This window comes from Dipodomys merriami, unplaced genomic scaffold, assembly GCF_024711535.1.
Source record: "Dipodomys merriami isolate MVZ:Mamm:240054 unplaced genomic scaffold, mDipMer1.0.p SCAF_627, whole genome shotgun sequence".
NCBI classification, from domain to species: domain Eukaryota; kingdom Metazoa; phylum Chordata; class Mammalia; order Rodentia; family Heteromyidae; genus Dipodomys; species Dipodomys merriami.
Genome location: NW_027206210.1, coordinates 134,582 through 150,027, shown reverse-complemented (window position 1 = coordinate 150,027; position 15,446 = coordinate 134,582). Strand labels below are relative to the sequence as shown.

Sequence of the window (15,446 nt, the reverse complement as noted above, 5' to 3'; positions counted from 1 at the left end):
ATATTCATCAGGACTTAGAACCCAAGAATTAGAATGCTAGATGCAAGGAGCACATAGTAAAAAGCTCTTCTTTTTTTTTTCTTTGTCGGCCGTGGGGCCTGAACTTGAGGCCTAGGTGTTGTCCCTGAGCTCTTCTGTTCATGGCTAGTGCTCTACCACTTTGAGCCATTGCTCCACTTCTGGTTTTCTGGTGGTTAATTGGAAATAAAGAGTCTCATGGACTTTCCTGCCCCTGCTGGCTTTGAACCACGATCCTCAGATCTCAGCTTCTGGAGTAGCTAGGATTACAGGCCTGAGCCACCACCAACTGGCTACTTCTTTGTTTTGGAGACAACGTTTCACTGTGTAGCCCAGACTTGAGCTCACTATATAGTCCTGGTTACATGGTAAAAAAAAAAAAAAGATCAGGTTTGTATCATCATGTAATGTTTTGTTTAGTTTTGTGTTTTGAGAAAGGATCTCACTATGTAGCCCTGGCTAGCCTAAAACTTTCCATCCTCTTGCCTTAGCCTCCTCATGACATGAAGCACCAAGCTGGATCTTTAGATTAGAGTTAGAGACCTTTAGATCTCTTCCTTATCCAGATGGCCACCAAATCTTGTTCTGAAGGCCTGCTGAGGTCGATTCAAACTCCCATTTCACCTCTAGTGGAAAAATACAATACCCTATCCAGCACCTCTGGAGTGACACGGAGACTTATTCTCAGAACATTTGGTTCTGACTCCAATCACTTTGTCTTCTGTGTTCCTGGTTTTCTTGTACTATTGCTTCTCTTTCCTCAGTCTCATTACTGATTCAAAAATGTCACTCAGCCATATTATACAAAGATAAATGCATTAATCTCAGATACCTCTTAGGCATGTGCTAGTTAGAAGACTTGCCCAAAATGACCTCGCTGACAAAGGACAAGACTGGGCCAAGAAGTCAGGTTTCCTTTCTCCATTATTATACACCATCCTCAAGTGTTGGATGTCCTTGAATAAGGCAGGTGATAAGGAAACTGCCTGTTTTATGTTTTATGTGCCCATTCACTGGCACAAAAATACAACTTGAAGAGGTTTTAAGTCTTAGTTAACAAATCTATTTCTTATTAATAAGCAATCTGTTATAGTCTGCTCAGATTATAACATATACCATAGACTGCATTGCTTAAGTATCAGAAATTTTTTGTAATACTAGATGATGAAGTCCCAGATCAAGATTTAGTGGGATTAGTTCTTGGTGAGACTCTCTCCCTGACTTGTATAGGAAACTTTCTTACTCTGTCTTCATGTGGACTTCCTTTATTTTATTTTTATTTATTTATTTATTTTGTCAGTTGTGGGGCTTGAACTCTGGGCCTGGGCGTTGTCCCTCAGGTCTTCAGCTCAAGGTGAGCACTCTACCACTTGAGCCACAGCGCCACTTCTGGCTTTTTTTCTGTTTATGTGGTGCTGAGGAATCAAACCCAGGGCTTCATGCATGTGAGGCAAGCACTCTACACTGAGCCAAATTCTCAGTCCCCCTTTATTTTATAAGAGGACAGAGAGAGAGAGAGAGAGAGAGAGAGAGAGAGAGAGAGAGAGAGAGAGAGAGAGAGAGAGAGAGAGAGAGAGAGAGAGAGAGTTTTACAAGGCCAGCTGCTCTATCAAATTAGGGTCCCACTCTTACAATACCATTTAACTTTCCTAAATATCATCTCTGTAACCAAGCATAGTGATCATCTCAGCACTTGGGAGGCTAAGGCAGAAAAATCATGAGTTCAAGGCCAGCTTGGGTTACATAGAAAAGCCCTTTCTTCAAAAACAACATTTTAAAAAAGTATGTCTAATAGTCACATTGGGAGCTAGAGCTTCAACATATGAATTGGTGGTAGGAGTAGGGGGCATAATTCAGTCCATAGCACAGTCTATTAAATATTAAGGGAACAACTGTGTCATCTTTGAAAACCTCACTTGCCTTCCCAACTCTTAGAGCTTCATCATGAAAGTAGTAACTTATCATCTGGATGTTGGTGGTTCATACTTATAATCCTAGCTACCCAAGATCCTAAGACATGGAAGGTTGTGTTCCAAAGCAAGCTTGAACAGAGAAGTCCACTAGACTCTACCTCCAAAATAACTAGTAAAATCTAGACTGGAGAAGTGGCTCAAGTGGTAGAGCATTTGCTATGAGCAAGAAAATGAGAGATCCCTGAGTTCAAGCTCTAATAGCAATGGCGAAAGAAAGAAGGAAAGAAAGAAAGAAAATTATGGGTAAATTAAGTTTCATCAGTAAGAAGCCAGGCACTGGTGGCTCATGTCTGTAATTCTAGCTACTCAGGAGACTGAAATCTAAAGATTGAGATTCAAAGACAACCTGAGCAGAAAAGTCCATGAGAGCCGGGCGCTGGTGGCTCACGCCTGTAATCCTAGCTACTCAGGAGGCTGAGATCTGAGGATCGCGGTTCAAAGCCAGCCCGGGCAGGAGAGACCTTGAGACTCCTATCTCCAATAAACCACCAGAAAACCGGAAGTGGCGCTGTAGCTCAAGTGGTAGAGCGCTAGCCTTGAGCTGAAGAGCTGAGGGACAGCGCCCAGGCCCAGAGTTCAAGCCCCACGACTGACAAAAAAAAAAAAAAAAAAGAAAAGTCCATGAGACTCTTATCTCTAATTAATCAGAAAGCCAGAAGGAGAGCTGTGGTTCAAGAGGAAAAGCTTCAACCCTGAATGAAAAAGCCAAGTGAGCAGCATGAGGCCTTGAGTACAAACCCCAGCACCAGCACCAGCACACACACACACACACACACACACACACACACACACACACACACACACACACCTTCATTGGTAAGGCAAATGAACCTGCAGATCATCTAAAAATTCCTGAGTGCCTACTATGTACCAGTTACAAGAGCATTACTGCTACAAGCACGTTCCACATATTAACTGTTCTCATCCTCACACCTGTTAGGTAGATACCACTTCCTCACTTGCAACCGATGTAAAATGTGTTGTATTTTTATAATACTGGCACTACCTCATGGATCTGAGTGATAAATTAATTTGAGTAATAAGTTAATACAGTGTCAAGTGTAAGTTGGTACTGCACATGTGTTGCCAGCCTTTTTTAAGAACTACATTATTCATCCCCCTCAACACTTTCATGAAATAGGCTCTGCTTGTTACAGATGAGGACAGATCACAGTAAGGTTACCTGGATAGCATGAGCAGTAGGTAGTAGAGCTGGATTTTAAGCCAAGGTGGTGATGCTGATGGTCCTGTCCATTCTTGTCATTCTGCTTCTGTCTCTAAGAGAAATGGAGAGATTACAGGAAATTCCAAGAAAAAAAGCAAAGCTTAGCTACAGGGGTAGCTGGATATGGTGAAGGATGTGAAGATGGAATGTGATATTTGATTTGGATTGTGTAAAATGGATAATGAATAATTTTAAAATATAACTATAAGTGTGTTGTAGCTAAGACTTCCCTGGTAACTTGTTACTTTAGCTAGTAACTGTAATTGTAACTCTGTAACCCTGTAACTCTGTAACTCTGCTTCTGCTATTTTCTGAGCAATGCCAGCCCTAACCCAGCTGAACCATCACCACCCTTTGTTCTATTCCCCTGCTTCTTGCCGGCAAAACCTTAGCAGAAAATTTAAACTTAAAGTGCACATTTCTTGTAACAATTATTGGCTAAAACCAACACCCAGCCTCTCCCTTTCCCCGCCCTAGCCCAAAATGCTTAAAAGCCAATGTGGGCTGGCACTCAGGGCCATTTCCTAGGATTCCCAACACCAGGTGCGGTCCTGGTGCGTCAGCACTTTTTGCTCAATAAAATCTGTTACATTTTCACTGAGGACTGAGTGGTCTCACTGCATCTCCCCACTACAGCTCATTGGTAGACCATGTGCTTAGCATGTGAGAAGCCTAGGGCTTCATATCTCCCCCCCCCCACCCCATACACAACTTAGCTTTGGGAATATGACTACAGCACTCTCTCCTTTGTAATACATCAGCAAAGTAAGATACTAAGATACTAATGATGGCTGGGTGGGTAAACATATTCAAATATTGATTGCAGACTTGTGTGTATACAGATATTGATATAAAATTCTTTATTTTCTGTGTCTAAAATTTTTCACAGTAAAATATATGTTCCTAAATATTACTACAGCATATTTATACCTTAAAAGCAGCTCAGGGGCTGGAAAGGTGGCTCAGTGGTAGAGCACTTGCCTTGCATGCCTGAGGCCCTGGGTTCGATTCCTCAGCACCATATAAGCAAAAAGAAAAAAAGCCGGAAGTGGTGCTGTGGCTCAAGTGGTAGAGCGCTAGCCTTGAGCTGAAGAGCTGAGGAACAGCGCCCAGGCCCAGAGTTCAGGCCCTACGACCGGGCCCCCCCCCCAAAAAAAAAAGCAACTCAGATGATTCTCTTCATCCAGCCTCCCTGTCCATACAGCAGCATATACTTATCTACCACAATGCATAGGTAAGACAAAGCACCAGGGGACTCTGTATAAGAGTGAGCCCAGCCGGGCGCTGGTGGCTCACACCTGTAATCCTAGCTACTCAGGAGGCTGAGATCTGAGGATCGCGGTTCAAAGCCAGCCCGGGCAGGAGAGACCGTGAGACTCCTATCTCCAATAAACCACCAGAAAACCGGAAGTGGCGCTGTAGCTCAAGTGGTAGAGCGCTCGCCTTGAGCTGAAGAGCTGAGGGACAGCGCCCAGGCCCAGAGTTCAAGCCCCACGACCGACAAAAAAAAAAAAAAAAAAAAAAAGAGTGAGCCCAGGGGCTGGGAAGGTGGCTCAGTGGTAGAGCGCTTGCCTTGCACACATGAGGCCCTGGGTTCGATTCCTCAGCACCACATAAGCAGAAAAAGCTGGAAGTGGTGCTGTGGCTCAAGTGGTATAGCACTAACCTTGAGCTGAAGAGCTGAGGGACAGTGCTCAGGCCCAGAGTTCAGGCTTCACAACCAACCAAAAAAAGAAAAGAAAAGAAAAGAGTGAGCATAGCACACTACCTAGAGTCATAAGGAATGTCATTATGAATCCTATTACTGCAGACTGTGGCAAGTGGAGAAAAGGAGAGGAAAAAGACTCAATTATAGCTCTGTTCTGGTGGCTCATGTTCATAATACTAGCTGCTCAGGAGGCTGAGATCTGAGGATCGCAATTCAAGCCTGGGCAGGAAAGTCCATGAGACTCTTCCCTCCAATTAATTAACAAAAACTGGAAAAGGAGTTGCAGCCCAAGTGGCAGAGTGCCCTCCTTGAGCAAAAAAAAAAAAAAAAGCTGAGTCAGCACCCAGGTCCTGAGTTCAAGACCCAATGTTGGTGCGTGCGCACACACACACACACACACACACACAGAGACTAGGTTTCACACAGAGAGGGTCTTTGTACTAATAATCATTGAATCAAAATTTTAAAGGAGGTGTCTTAGTAGTTTGCAGTGCTACACCCAAATACCATAGGCTGGCTAAGTCATCAATCACAGAAATTTACTTCTCACAATTTTGAAACCTAGGAACCAAGGACCACAACAGTAGCTGTCAAGAATAAAAAGTATTCGCTTTGGGCTGGGAAGCTAAATGGTAGAGTGCTTGCCTTGCACTCGTGAGGCCCTGGGTTCGATTTCTCAGCACCACATAAGCAGAAAAAGCCCGAAGTGGCGCTGTGGCTCAAGTGGTAGGGCGCTAGTCTTGAGCTGAAGAGCTGAGGGACAGCACCCAGGCCCAGAGTTCAGGCCCCACGACCAACCCAAAAAAAAAAAAAAGTATTAACTTTATTTCTGATGAAAGCCAAATTAAAGGATAGACAACCAAGAGGACTTGATATTAGCTGCTGGTCTATCCAGTCACAGGAAATACTAAACCAGTGCAGACCGTACTCAAAAGTGAGAGCATGAAAAAAAAAGTAAGACAATGGTGGCTCATGCCTATAATTCTAGCGACTTCAGAGGCTGAGATCTGAGAACCATGGTTGCAATCTAGCTGGGGCAGGAAAGTCTCTAAGTAATCACCAAAAAACCTGAAATGGGGCTATGGCTCAAGTAGTAATATGAGCAAAAAAGCTCAGAGACAGCACCTAGACCCTGAATACAAGCCCCAGGACCTACAAAAAAAAATGGTAAGAGCACGTTCTGTCAAAATTATAGAATGGCAGAGACTGAAAACCATTGTGTGTCTTCTCTAAGCACAACAAACACCTTGTTCCTGATCAGGTAAATTACTTAGCACTAAGAGTCCATTAGGAGTAAGGGAAAAATCTGAAATATTCCTCTAATGAAAGTTCTCTATGAGGGCTGGAAAGGTGTGCTTGCCTTGAATGCATGAGGCCCTGGGTTCAATTCCTCAGCACTACATAAGCAGAAAAAGCCAGAAGTGGCACTGTGGCTCAAATGGTAGAGTGCTCACCTTGAGCTGAAGAGTTGAGGGACAGTGTCCAGGCCCAGAGTTCAGGCCCCATGACCAACCAAAAAAGAAAGAAAGAAAGAAAGAAAGAAAGAAAGAAAGAAAGAAAGAAAGAAAGAAAGAAAGAAAGAAAGAAAGAAAGAAAGAAAGAAAGAAAGAAAGAAAGAAAGAAAAGAAAGAAAGGAAGGAAGGAAGGAAGGAAGAGAGAGAGAGAGAAAGAAAGAGAGAGAGAGAAAATTCTCTATGAAAACAAGTTCTTCCCAACATAGCAAGGATTTCCTCACCCAGGACCTCTTAGTTCCGCTCCATTAGAACTGAAAAAGGAAACTACATACATATACATGTAACTTGAGATCTTTCAGAGCACATATATAATATTTAAAGCTGAGGTATCTCTAAAAGGTCCTTGAGGATAAAAATAAAAATAAAAATTAAGAGAGCTGGATGCTGGTGGCTCACACCTGTAATCTTAGCTACTCAGGAAGCTGAGATCTGAGGATCATGGTTCAAAGCCAGCCAGGGAAGAAAAGTCCATGACATTCTTCTCTCCAATTAAAGTGATAGAGAGTTAGCCTTGAGCGGAAGAACTCAGGGAAGATGCCCAGGCCTCCAGTTCTAGCCTCATGATCAACCAAAAAACAAAACAAAACAAAACAAAAAAACCTAAGCAGAAAAACTCCTGCCAAAGCAGTATTTGTAATTCAGAATAATCAGCTTAAAGTACTAGGCACATTATCTTTTTTTTTTTTTTAGCGGGGGGTGGGGGGCCTGGGGGGGGGTCTGGTCATGGGTCCTGAACTCTGGGCCTGGGCGCTGTCCCTCAGTTCTTAAGTTCAAGGCTAGCGCTCTACCACTTGAGCCACAGTGCCACTTCCAGGCACATTATCAATAGGGAAAACATGCTGATAGAAATGAGTAACAGTGGGGCTGGGAAGTTGGCTCAGTGGTAGAGCGCTTGCCTTGCATGTATGAGGCCCTGGGTTCAATTCCTCAGCACCACATAAGCAAAAAGAAAAAAGCTGGAAGTGGCGCTGTGGCTCAAGTGGTAGAGCGCTAGCCTTGAGCTGAAGAGCTGGGGGACAGCGCTCCGTCCCAGAGTTCAGGGCCCAAGACCAGACCCCGCCCCCCCCAAAAAGAAACGAGTAACAGTGTATACTAAAGGACCTGGCCATCTACTGTGCTCATTCTATTTATGATGATCAAACCCTGGTGCTCTGGTGAGCATGCTACCATTAAATCACATCCCTTGACTCTGCAATTATTGTATTTATACAAACTTTGCAGTCAGAACTGTTTGCAAGAGCAACTCATTAGAATAAACAGAATTTTATGGCCACTCTCCAGACTCAAGGAGAATCAGCTCTGTAGGTTGGCCCATGACTAATAGGCCTTAAGGACTCATGCTGACTATGGAGATGGCTAAACTGTGAGCCTCCTTCCCCAGGGAAAAAAAGGCAGAAGCGTAGATCTGAGGGCCGAGGCTCAGCTTCCATGATATGCAGGGTAGGTGCTCAAGGACCGGCAGTGATGGCCGCTTGTAAACCCAGAGCTTGACGGAGATGAAACTATGAGTGAGGATCTTAGAGTGCCCGAGAGGAATGGACGTGCAGAGACAGGAAACAAGAAGTGATGATGTCCAGAACGAGTGACTGGCAGCCACTGGATGGTCCCTGGTGGCCTGTGGAGTCACGGCCACGCTGGCTTGGTGAAGGGCAAGCCCAGGGGCCAGAGAGAGGCTCAGGAACCAAGGCAGGGCTGGAGGAGAAAGAGCCCCAGGCTTCAGAGTGCAAGCTCTAGTCCACAGCATGGGTGCAGGAGGCACAGAGCAGACCTGAAAAGGTCAAAGATTGCAGTCTAGAAGCCAGCAGGAGATTTTTGAATTGTTTTTATTGGAGCATTAACTTGGGAGCCATCCTTTCATTAGGAGACATTGCCTATGTCCAGCAGAATGTGAGGTTTTCCTCTGGTCTTCTAATCCCCATGGTCTGTGTGGCCATGGCTTTCATGTGGAGACCTCTGTGGCCAGAGCAACTTCATCACCAAGCCCCCTGATGGCAGCAGCTATACCTGCTGCGCCCAGAAACACGGTGTGGGGTACGTAGGCGGTAAGCCTAGCTTCCTCAGTGTGCCTTCAAATATGCGCATGATATCCTCCCCAGCACCTGATAAAAACAGTGCATCACATGGAATGTTGGACGGAGGGCCATTCGCAGAGGACAAAGTGGAAGACTTGAAAGCACTGGTCAAGATCCTGCCTGTGTTCTTGGCTTTGATTCCTTACTGGACCGCGTAAGTACCTCCAAATGCAGACCATGTATGTTTTGCAGTCTTCATCTGAAGATTCCAGAACTCTCAAATAGTACCACCACCACCCTCACATGTTCCCAGCAGCCTGGCTGGCTCACCATGTTTGCTGTCCTGCTCGTCCTGATGCTCATCCCACTCAAAGACATGCTAGTGTACCCTGTGTGGAGAAGAAATGGCCTGCTGCCATCCTCCCTCAAGAGGAGGATGTGGGGGTGTTCTTCCTGATGTCCTCTGCCTTTGCCACAGGAACCTTGGAGAATCAGAGGCTAGACCTCATTAAAGAGAAAACTAATCAAACCGTAGGTCACATGGTTTACCACACATCAGACCTGCCCATCTGGTGACAGATTCCCCAGTACCTACTGACCAGCGTCAGTGAGATATTTCCAAGTATAACAGGACTGGAGTTCATACATTCATATATTCTCCAAGTCCATGCAGAGCACCATCATGGACCACTTCTTTTTCTTTTTTTCCTTTTTTAAATGTTATTGTAAAGGTGATATACAAAGGTTACAGTTACATAAGTCAGGTAATGAGTACATTTCTTTTTAAACAGTGTCACTCCTCCCCCATTGTCTACCAGTTTTTCCCCTTCCCACCCCTTGAGCCCCAAGTAGTATGGTTCATTTCCAACAGTGTCTAGTATCATTGTTGAATTGGTTTCTCTTTGTCCCATTGTTTCTGTGCTTCCCTTCCTCTCCCCAAATCAGATAAACTTATATACAAGAAATTTAAAACAAAAACAAAGACAAAGGGGAATAAAAGAAAGACAAAAGGGAATAAACCAAAGGTGTATGGCAAAGAACTGCAAACAGTAGATATAAAAACCTCCTTTCTATTTCTTGGAGTTTGTTTCCATAAGCATTGTTTTATATCATGGTATGCACACAGCTACTGAGCCTTTGTGAACGTCTCCTAAGAATATCCTCCTTTGGTTTCACTGTGTGAATGTTCAGAGGCCCGTTTAATTAATCACATCCAATTGTAACTTTTTGTCTTTTACTATCCTTTGGGTTTATTTGGAGATTTAAGGCCTCTTCTTTTTCTTCTTTGGAGTCAGCTCCCTTGTGGGCTCCAGTCTGTTGTCTCTGGTGTCTTTCTTTTTGGGTCTGGTCGTGGGCCTGAACTCTGAGCCTGGGCACTGTCCCTCAGCTCTTCGGCTCAAGGCTAGCGCTCTAGCTCTTGAGCCACAGCGCCACTTTTTTTTTTTTTTTTTTTTTGCTTATGGGTGCTGAGGAATTGAACCCAGGGCCTCAGGCATGCAAGGCAAGCGCTCTACCACTGAGCCACCTTCCAAGCCCCTCTCTGGTGTCTTTCAAAGCCATTGGGTAGATAAGAAACCACAAGGACTTTGGTAACATCAACAGCTGCCACCTGAACTACTATTTCTTCCTTCTTGCTGCTATTCAAGGCATCACTCCCCTGCTTTTCTTCATTGGTCTGTGAAGTATGACTGCCAGTGATCAAGAGTAGATGGAGGTCCTTCCAGAAGAAGAGCCTGACAGCAGAGGGGTCTGGTGCCCTTATACATACCAGACTGAGGAGCCTTGTGTCCTTGTGTATACCAGGCTGGGGAGCTCCAGTGCCCACATGTGCTTACCAGACAGGTATCCGGGCTGCTGGCCAGGCACGCTGAAGACAGCCTTGCCATTGCCTGGCCTCCCAGACTTGCATGGCACATGAACTGTTTTCTCTTTCCTCTGTCCAGAACCAGGTAAGTGCCTTATCGTGTCTTACTGTGTGCTCTTTCTGCTGGCAGCCTGACCCTCCTGGTGGAGAAATGCAGAGCATAAAGTCTTGGAAAAATATACATGTGTTGGTTATATCCTGAAACACATTGTTACTTGCCACAAACCATACAAAATCTCTATCTGTCTGTCTGTCTATCTAGATATCTAGATATCTATTTATTTATTTATTTTTGGTCATGGGGCTTGAACTCTGGGCCTGGGCGCTATCCCTCAGCTCTTCAGCTCAAGGCAAGAGCTCTACCACTTGAGCCACAGCGCCACTTCCAGTGTCCTGGTGGTTTATTGGAGATGAGTCACACTATTATTTGCAATAACTAGTACATGTCTAGGACAAGCAAAAAGGTCAAAAGCTATGTACATATGACCATATAAGATGATGTTAAGTGAAATGAACCCCAAGATAGGGACAAAATTTTTCTTTCTTTCTTGCTATTGCTTCTAACGTATTTATAATGTACCATGTGATTTTTGTGTTTCTTTGTATGTTCCTCCCCCACGGTATAAGCCCTGTTTTCACTGTATTTGATGTTCATGCCCTGCATCTTGTATATACACGTCTCTAATTTGGGGAGGGGAAGGGAAATAACAAAATGCTTAAATAGGGATACAGGATGACCCATTGTAACAATGAGATGTACAAGACACTATGTTGAAAATCAACTTTACAACTTAGGCAGGGTGGAGATGGGACGGGGGGGGGGGGGGCGGGGGGGGAGGAGTAGTTGTAGAGGTGGGAAGGAAGGGATGGTAGGGGAAAAAGAAAGGAGGAGGCAACAATGCTTGATAGGAAATGTACTCATTACCTTGCTCATGTAACTGTAACCCCTCTATACAGTATTTTTACTGTATAGAGGTACAAAAAAAGGTACAAAAAAAAGAGTCGCACAGACTTTCCTGCTGGGGGTGCTTTGAACCGTGGTCCTCAGATCTCAGCCTCCTGGGTAGCTAGGATTACAGGCGTGAGCCACTAGCGTCTGGCTACAATCTCCTTTTATAAAGTAGCAAACATTTACTTATACTGAGGAAGGGCAGGGTTCTTGGAGAAGAAGAATGCTGAGAGGCTTCCTCACAAGGTCATGCCTGTGGTTTCCATGTTCATGGCCATAAGTCTTGCCCTTGCCAGGTTTCTTGGGTGCTGGTTGGTGGTATGAACACCTCATCTGCCTCAAGGCACTTCTTCCTTAAACTACTGACCATACTTTCTGGAGGAGGCAGGAGCATGCACCACTAATAAGACTGTATCTTGCTGGGTGCTGGTAGCTCATGCCTGTAATCCTAGCTACTCAGAAGGCTGAGATTTGAGGATCACAATTCACAGCCAGATCAAACAGGAAAGTTCATGAGACTCTCATCTCCAATTAACCACCAGAAAACTGTAAGTCAGTTGTGGCTCAAAGTGGAAGAGTGCTAGCTTTGAGTGAATACTTCAGGGACAGCACCCTGAGTTCAAGCCCCATAACACACTCTCTCTCTCTCTCTCTCTCTCTCTCTCTCTCTCTCTCTCTCTCTCTCTCTCTCACACACACACACACACACACACACACACACACACACACACAAGATTGTGTACTTTCTAGCTACCAAGCCAATAAAAGTGTAAACCTAACCCCCGCCCCCCACCTCATTCCCATACCAATGAAACTGAAGACCAGTTGTGGTCGGCTGTAAGGACGCCCTTGTTTTAAAGACAGAGAATTCCTCATGGAACATGGTGACTTATACATGAGATCACCCAGGCTGGGAGCTGTTGGCACTGTTAACTCTGAACTCTTCTGTTTGTTATTGTGCTTTGGCATAATTTTATTAAATCTGCCCATATGTGAAAAAATAAAGTGCTAAGCACATTTTCTGATGCAAGGTGTTTCATTAATCTTTTAAGCTCTTGTCTTTAAAATCATTGTTAACATCATGATGGTGATTGTTCTCTATTAGATATAATTTGCTTGCTGTGTGAAACCACAAAGTAAATAATAGTAGTAGTAGTAGTAGTTGTTGTTGTTGTTGTTGTAAAAATCTCCCCTGTACCAGTAGCTCAGGCCTGTAATCCTAGCTATTCTGGAGGCTGAGATCTGAGCATCATGGTTGGAAGCCAGCGGGGGCAGGAAAGTCTATGGGACTCTTATTTCCAATTAATTACCAAAAAGCCAGAAGTGGAGTTGTGGCTTAAGTGTAGTGTACAAGCCATGAGCAAAAAAGGTCATGCTTATCATAATTAGCATCCAAGCCCTGAGTGAAACCACAGGACTGACACACATACTAACAAAATAAAACAACACTAAATCAGGCACTGGTAGCTCACACTTGTAATCCTAGCTACTCAGGAGGCTGAGATCTGAGGATGATGGTTCAAAGCCAGCTCAGGCAGAAAAGTCTCCATGAGACTCTTATCTCCAGTTAACCACTCAAAAGCCAGAAGTACAGAAGTGGTGCTGTGGCACAAATTGGTAGAGCCCCATCCTTAAACAGAAGAACTCAGGGACAGTGCCTAGACCCTGAGTTCAAGCTCTACAACTGACAAAAAAAAAAAAGCTTAGATTACTAGTCAAATCTTTCTCAGAGAATAGAAACATTTTATACTTCACAATGCCAAGAACACTGTCAAGCACTTAAAGCATGTATTATTTCACTTAATTTCCAAAACAACACCGGCAGAGCAGATGTAAAGATTACATCTTTACATTGTTGTAATCTAAAGTATCAAATATGGTATACACAATGGAATTCTATGCCTCCATCAGAAAGAATGACATTGCCCCATTTGTTAGGAAATGGAAAAACTTGGAAAAAATTATATTAAGTGAAGTAAGCCAGGCCCAAAGAAACATAGGTCCCATGGTTTCCCTTATTTGCAATATCTAGTATATGTATGAGTCAAGCGGAAAAGGTCAGATAATGTGATGTTAGAAAAATGAAACCTTAGATATGTATTTTAATATTTTTTTCTTTCATGCATTTGTTTCTAACGCATTTATAAGATTATTTCTTTGTTGTTTTGTATGTCCATCCCCCACAGTATAACCCCTGCTTTCACTATATCTGATGTCAGTATAACTTGTGGAGGAGATGGGGAAAAACAAGTCATTTAAGGATACAGGGGGACCTGTTGCAACAATGAGAAGTACAAGTTGTCATGTCGAAAACGAGCTTTACAACGTTGGTGCGGGGCAGGGGGAGGATGGGGGGGGGGAGGCTGGGAAAGGAAAAATAAAATAATAAAAAAAAAAAGAAAAAGAAAAAGAAAAAAAAGAAATCTTGGTGCTGAGAAGGTGGCTCAGTGGTAGAGTGCTTGCTTCACATGCATGAGGCCCTGGGTTCAATTCCTAAGCACCACATAAACAGAAAAAGCCAGAAGAGACGCTGTTGCTCTAGTGGCAGAGTGTGAGCCTTGAACTGAAGAGCTGAGGAACAGCACCCAGGCCCAGAGTTCAAACCTCACAACCAACAAAAACATTTTTTCACAATAAAAATTAGCCACAGAATCCCTTAGATTTGTCTTTGCATATTAAACTAACATACCATTTCTCCCTTGACCTATTAGCTCTTCCTCTGATTGAGCTCTACAAATAACAGTTGACTTGTATTTAAGGTCATGTTGTACAAAAACTAAAGGCAGTGTATTTCAACATGAAGATGTCACTTTTGGAAGCATGATTTTCATACTGTAAAGTCATAAAGGGAACTGGAACTAACTATGGAAACAACAGCCTGGTACTACACTTATCTATCTGATGCCTATGTCCATCTGATGTCCATGTCAAGTGGAATTCAGAGCAGCTTCATATTTAAATGTTCTCCCCCCATCTCTCTGTCTTTTTCTGTCTCTTGGTCTCTTTCTCTCTTTCTCTCTCTCTCTCTCTCTTTCTCTCTCTCTGTCTCTCTATCTCTGTCTCTGTCTCTGTCTGTCTGTCTGTCTGTCTGTCTGTCTGTCTGTCTGTCTGTCTGTCTGTCTGTCTGTCTCTCTCCAGTCCTGGGGCTTGAACTCAAGGCCTGTGTGGGTGCTGTCCCTGAGCTTTTATGCTCAAGGCTAGTGCTCAATCATTTCATGCTACTGCACCATTTATAGCTTTTTGTAGTAAACTGGAGATAAGAGTCTCACAGACCTCCTGCCTGAACTGGCTTTGAACAGATCCTCAGATCTTTCTCCTGAGTAGCTAGGATTATAGGCATGAGCCACTAATGCCCAGCTTTCTCTCTATCTTTTAAAATGATATTTGGTTTAAATTTGATAAGCTAAACACTTGCAGAATATGTCTCAGGCAGATTTTATAATCAGTAGCTTGGTATTTCAATTGACTTAATGAAGACACCAGCCAGCCAGCAAATCCAAATCAGTTTCTATCTCATCTTCTTTTAACAATGCAACATATTTACACATTAGTTAGATAAAATAACTGGGTGGTCCTTATAAGCTCAAAATCAGATCCAGGCAAGGCAGAGACAATCTTCCACTAGTGAAGTTTTAGTATAGATCTGGGAAAACGTTAAAATTAGTCTACTCAGACCAAAGCTCAGCAAAGAACGTAGGCATATGTCCTTGTTCTTGTGAAAGTGCTATCATATCTTTAATGACTATTGTCAGGATCTCTCATCCACAAGACTGAAAAATATCCTGAAAGTGAAAAAGTGATTTACCAGGCAGTACTACTGAGTAAATTGTTTCACATTTGTTAAGTTGTAAGAACACAAAAATGAAACCTAACTTAAACAGATGGAGGAGACAATGGTCTCAGCAACTTCATTTTTAAATGTGAAAGGTGACAACTATTGGCTGTATGATTTCAGAGGAAAAACACAGGTAGTCTTATGAAAATATGACCGTTATACAACCAGAAAAAACTGCACAGTAGTAAGTCAGAATGATGAGCCCACCAAATACATCATAGTAAATCTTTATGTTTTGATCCCCACGTTATAAGAAAGCCAAGATTCAGAAAAAGCTAAATAACTGGTCACCAGTACATGCTTCCATGCAACAGTGGTTCATTCTTACCATCAGGAGACTGAGATCTG

General features: G+C 43.5%; 1 pseudogene; it reads left to right on the top strand.

Annotated features, from left to right (window-relative positions):
- The first annotated feature begins 2,194 nt into the window (after nt 1-2,194).
- LOC138815143 (solute carrier family 15 member 4-like) lies at nt 2,195-10,187 on the top strand (annotated as a pseudogene).
- Nucleotides 10,188-15,446: the final 5,259 nt, after the last annotated feature.